Source organism: Pinus tabuliformis, chromosome 3_1, assembly GCF_031772625.1.
Source record: "Pinus tabuliformis cultivar Carrire ecotype Pingquan chromosome 3_1, CPIR1, whole genome shotgun sequence".
Taxonomy (NCBI): Eukaryota; Viridiplantae; Streptophyta; class Pinopsida; order Pinales; family Pinaceae; genus Pinus; species Pinus tabuliformis.
Genome location: NC_142301.1, coordinates 367,299,584 through 367,305,583, shown reverse-complemented (window position 1 = coordinate 367,305,583; position 6,000 = coordinate 367,299,584). Strand labels below are relative to the sequence as shown.

General features: G+C 39.9%; 1 pseudogene; it reads right to left on the bottom strand.

Annotated features, from left to right (window-relative positions):
* Positions 1-676: 676 nt before the first annotated feature.
* LOC149187220 (serine/threonine-protein phosphatase PP1 pseudogene) overlaps positions 677-6,000 on the bottom strand; it is an 82,197-nt pseudogene continuing 76,873 nt past the window's right edge.

Below are 6,000 nucleotides of genomic sequence, written 5' to 3'. Positions count from 1 at the left end.
ACCACGAACTCTATGGGGATACACATGCCTTATAAGGCTTACATTTCACACTCCAACTCTGGAGTTACCAGGTACATAGTTTACAAAGACCACTCTAAAACACCCTAAACTTGCATACTAATAAAATGTGACTCATAAAATAAGACGTTAGTGAGTCTATTCCATAAACTCACACAAACTTTCACCTAGTTGTCCATCATCATTTAATTTCCAATGTCAATGTTGCACAAGATCAATATTTCCTGCACTTCTGGTCTCTTTTTTCTTTTTCTGATTTAATTGTCTTGGATTTACTTGCATGATTTGTTAGAGTAGCTAATTCTAACAAGACCACTCATTGAGTTAGCTAAGCTCAATGCTTCTAATTCCAAAACATTTATTAATATTGCTGCATTGGAGTTTTTTTTTATTAAATATGAAATTCTAACGAATTTCACTTTTGCATTGAGTTGATTAGACTCAATCTGTTTACCTCCCCAAATTCCAATTCTGTCAAATTGACCCGAAGAGAAAGAAAAAGGCGGTAAACCTCCAGTTTCATGAGCAACACACTATCTAGAGTTTTATCACTGGATCCTGTGGCAACCGCTAAACCATATGGGCTGACATCGATACTTAGAACCCAACTACATGTAATGTCTGCCATGAAGTAGTATCCCATAGCTTCACAGAGGCGCTACCCCCTCCAGCCACAGTGAAAGTACCCCCCTTGGGATGGAACCGCATGTTCCAGGGTTCTTGAAAAGATAGTTACAAGCTGCCTTTTGGCAAAGAATTCATAGCCATCCTCCACCATATTAGGTCAAGATCATGTTTTTGTAGAAATTCAGTAACTTTATCAGCTCCGAAGGTGTATGAGACACCTCTGTCATTCTCACCCCAGCCTTCAATATCCTTATCTGGATCTACGCAAAGAAGATCACATAGTAGACCTTGATCTGGCACATCTAAAGGTCGCAGAATATCATCCATGATCTTCCTCAAGTCCTTCAAATCAGGGGATAGACCTCCATGGATACATAGATTTTTTTTTTTAAGAGCAGCAGCAGGAAAACAGTTGAAACATTCTATGAAAGCCTTCCATATCCGATCATTGTACCACCGCTTTTGTCGATAGATTCGGCCCAATGCACAGAGGACCTCACCATTAAGTTGTCCTTTCAGATTTTCCTGTACACGTCGTTACCATGGCTCGAATCTATGAATCTGGATTGGGTCTTCAATACGCTCCACGTAGAGTCACAATGTTCACGACAAGGATGGAATGCAGTGCTCTCAAAACACCGATGAAATGTGCAGTCCAATTCACAAGGAGCAATGGATGAACAATGCGCCCTTCCATAGTTTACCCACTACAATGATCAACGACAGTAGAAGTTTTTTTTGTTATCGTGGGATTATTTAGAGTACGATGCACCTCCAACAAAGGCAATTTTTTATTTCGTCCCTCAACTCTCAATGCCATTCCAAGCTCTCAAATTAATCAAAGCTTAGGATGCACCTCAACAAAGGCAATTTTTTATTTCATCCCTCAACTCTCTACAATTGTTCTACTTCATAACCTCATCAAAACCTTCAAAAAATTACTAGAAACTCCAACGATCAAGCCAATGAACAATGAGTAACATAATATCATTTGTGCATCCAACATTCGAACTAGTCCCCGTTGTTCATATGCCTCTTGTATGTGCTTGAAACATTGATTAGAACTTTGAAATAATGGCTTACTAAAGTTCATGGCAACTAAATTTATACTCCAACTATAATGTTTCTTTTTCTTCACTCTTCGCATCCAACCTATCAATCCAATTGACTAGATTGCAATCCATAATATATAATCCTTAGGTTGATTGAACAATTCATAATATATAATCCATATTTTATACTCTAGTAATAGTTTTCTTGAATGCTATGAAAACTTAAAATTATCATCATGGAGAATCTGCATATTATGACAAATATGCAATCATGTTTCCATTGAATAGTTCGTAAACCACTACAAAATCCATGGCAAAGGATTATTAAGCCCTAATGTCAACATTTTTGGATGTAATTTTCCACTTGTTTCCCCATCAAAAGTTCATAGAAGTATCTCTGCAGATGAAATAATGTATTTTTTACACCAAAAATCCTTCCACAAGATGAGGGAGGAAAATCTTGATAAGAAGATAAGAATCAAGATGATCCAGCTAGAAAACTCATATGGTTCAGCTTGTAAAGAATGCCACTATGGATTGCATAGTTTAAGAAGAGTGATAGTTAACCACAGTAGATTGCTAGGTGGATTCTATCATTGGATTGGATTCTACGAGTATTTCTATACGAGAAAGAACACCAGGGTTTTGAGGATAGCTTAGGGTCATTATACACCATATTGTTTCCACACGAAGTTGAGAGTTGTTCATGTTGTTGGTTTGTGTTATTCTTTGCAAGACTAGCCCAGGTAGTGAACCGAGGGGTTAGAGGGGGGGGGGGGGGGGGGGGGTGGAGCCCCCCCTTCGTTGTGCAAATTGCGCAGCAAGGGGGTCACAGGGGGGTTTGAGGGGGGATGGTAGCCCCCCTTTATGGGGTCTGAGGCAGCACCCCAAGGAAAATTTTTTTGGACCCTATATTAGGTTGGGTGGACCTACCTATGGTTTTGTGCATGATTTTCACACATGGTTTTGGACACGATAGTTTTCAGTCCATGGTATTGGATGCTTCAGCATGTATAATTATGTATTGTAAAATTGAAAGGAACATAATGAAAAATCAAGCTGGTAGTCCCGGTTTTGGGATCTAGGGGAAAATCTCTATGTATATGTGTTTATGTGTTATGCTCTCGCATTGTTTATTTTCTTTGTTTTAGAACTCGTATGCAGGAAATTTCTGTACGGAGTTAAAACCTACATTTGGTATCCGATTTGTTTTGGCTTCGAGGGGATGCCTTTATTGCTGAGGGGTTTTGCTTGGGCCTGTGGTACACCTTGTTCAATGGGAGATCTGTGGGATCGATTCTGGTGGTGAAAGAAGATGGCGAGCAGTGAAAAGATAGAGATCGAGAAATTTAATGGTCAGAGTTTTGAGTTGTGGAAACTCAAGATGGAGGATCTGTTGGTGGATAAACATTAGTGGATCATGGTAGACCTGGGTACTAAACTAACGGGATTGTCTGATGAAGAATGGAAGAAGTTGGATTGAAAGGCAAAGAACACAATACGATTGTGTGTCTCAGATTCAGTATTGCTGAATGTATTAGGGGAAGCTACGACGAAGGCTTTGTGGGACAAGTTAGGGAATCTGTACCAATCTAAGTCTCTGGTGAGTAAACTGTTCCTACGAAAAAGGTTGTATAACCTGAGGATGAAAGATGGAGACTCGGTGACAGAGCATCTGAATGCGTTTAATACTGTGGCAAGTCAGTTATCGTCTTTTGATATAAAAATTTCAGATGAAGATAAGTGCATTAGTTTGTTGTGTTCTCTACCACATTCGTGGGATAGTCTAGTTATTGCAATAGGTAGCAATGCAACTGCCTTATAGTTTGATGAAATAGTCTCATCCTTGCTAACGGAGGAGATGAGACGGAAAAATATGGAGAGCCAGAATGGTGATGCCTTGTCTGTACGAGGTCGGTCCTAGAAAAGAAAAAAAAACGTCATCGAGTGGGAGATCTAAATCTAGAGGGAGATCAAAATATCCAGGAAAACCTATAAATGTGGTGTGCTGGAAATGCGGAAAGGAAGGGCACTAAAAAAGGGACTATAAATCTAAATCTCTTGACAAAGGAAAAGGATTTGATGATGCTCATTCTGCAGAGGTGAAAATCACCTCAGATAAAGGTAGGGATGTGTCCTTGGCTTCTTCAAGTACACATGTAGATCATAAGGTATGGTTGATTGACTCAGGTGCATCCTTTCACTTCACTCCCCATAGAGAGTGGTTCTACGAGTATGAGAAATATGATAGTGGTGATGTCTTCTTAGGGGATGATAGGAAGGATAGAATTGTTGGTCGCGGAAGAGTAAAGTTGAAGTGACAAGGTGGAAGGACTAGAACACTTTTGGGTGTTCTACATATTCCGACATTGGCCAGAAATTTGATTTTTGTAAGCAAGCTGGATGATGCAGGTGTAAAAACAATGTTTGAGAAGGATACCTGCAAGATGGTTCGAGGAGTTGTTGGATGGAAGGAAACCCATTTGTAGCAAATGGGTGTTCAAGGAGAAAAAAAATACAGAAGGAAAGGTGGACAAATACAAAGATCGATTGGTAGAAAAAGGTTATTCCTAGGTTCTGAGAATTGATTTTGGTGATACTTTTTCTCCTATTGCCAAGGTAGCGTCTATTAGATTACTTTTATCTGTTGCTATTGCTTTTTATTTTGAGGTAGAACAGATGGATGTGAAGACAAAATTTCTTCATGGGGATCGGGAAGAGGAGATCTACATGAAGCATCCTGAAGGCTTTGCAGTGAAGGGTAAGAAAGAATTGGTATGCAGGTTAAAGAAGTCTTTATATGGGTTAAAACAGTCACTAAGGATGTGGTATCAAAAATTTGATACATTTATACGAGGATTTGGCTTCACCAAAAGCAAGCAAATCACTATGTGTATTTTAAATTAATTGGTGACCATGTTATTTATCTAGTCTTATATGTGGATGATATGTTGCTGGTTGGAAATGACAAAGAAATTATCCAAGATTTGAAGACCCAATTGTCCTCCAAATTTGACATGAAAGATCTTGGTGTTGCAAACTATATTTTGGGCATCGAAATTAAAAGAGATTGGGCAAAGAGGAAGCTCTAGTTAAACCAGAGGAAGTATGTCGAGACAATATTGCATAGGTTAAATATGAAGGATAGTAAATCGGTGAAGGTTCCTATTCCTGTAGGTGTAAAGTTATCTGTTGAACAGTGTCCCAAGATACAAGAAGAGGAAGAGGATATGTCCCATGTTCCATATGCAAGTGCAGTCGGTAGCCTGATGTATGCGATGGTCTGTACTAGACCGGACATTGCACATGTAGTGAGAGTATTGAGTAGGTTTATGTCAAAACCAGGGAAGGAGCATTGGACAATAGTGAAGCGGGTTTTCAGGTATTTGTGTGGCACTAGTGATTATGGTTTGTGCTACCAAGGAAGACCAGGATTAGACAGAGTTTTGGATATCTGTGGCTTTGTTGATGCGGATTGGGCTGGAGATCTGGATCATAGAAGATCTACAAGTGGGTATTTGTTTAACCTATTTGGAGGTGCAGTTAGTTGGATGAGTAAGAAACAATATGTAGTGGCACTATCAACTACAGAGGCAGACTACATGGCAGCCACTCATGCAAGCAAGGAAGCAGTTTGGTTGCAGAGATTGGGTTCAAGTATGGGGTTAGTACAGGGAGCTATAAGGATAGATTGTGACAGCCAAAGTGCAATTTTCTTGGCAAAGAACCATGCTTAACATTCAAATACAAAGCACATTGATGTTCAGTATCACTTTGTTAGGGATATGATAGAAGAAAAAAAGGTGTTGTTGGTAAAGGTGGACACTTTGAAGAATATTGTAGATGCATTGACAAAATATGTGAGCTCTGAGAAGTTATCTTGGTGTAGAGAAACAATGGGCATTGCGGAGCTGGATCAATGACTAAGCTCTCTTGTGGCCTCATGTAGAAAGAAAACAACAAGTGGGAGAATGTTGGGTTGTGTTATTCTTTCCACGCCTATGCCATGTAGTGAATCGGGGGGTTAGAGGGGGGGTGGAGCCCCCCCTTCGTTGCGTCAATTGCGAAGTGGGGGGTCACAGGTAGGTTTTAGGGGGGCGGATAGGCCCCCTCTACAGGGTCCGGGGTAGCGCCCGGGGAAAAAAAAATTTGGACCCTATATTAGGTTGGGCGGACCTACGTATGGTTTTGTGCATGATTTTAGCACATGGTTTTGGACGCGATGGTTTTCAGTCCATGGTATTGGATTCTTCAACATGTATAAATATGTATTGTAACATTGAAAGGAACATAATGAAAAATC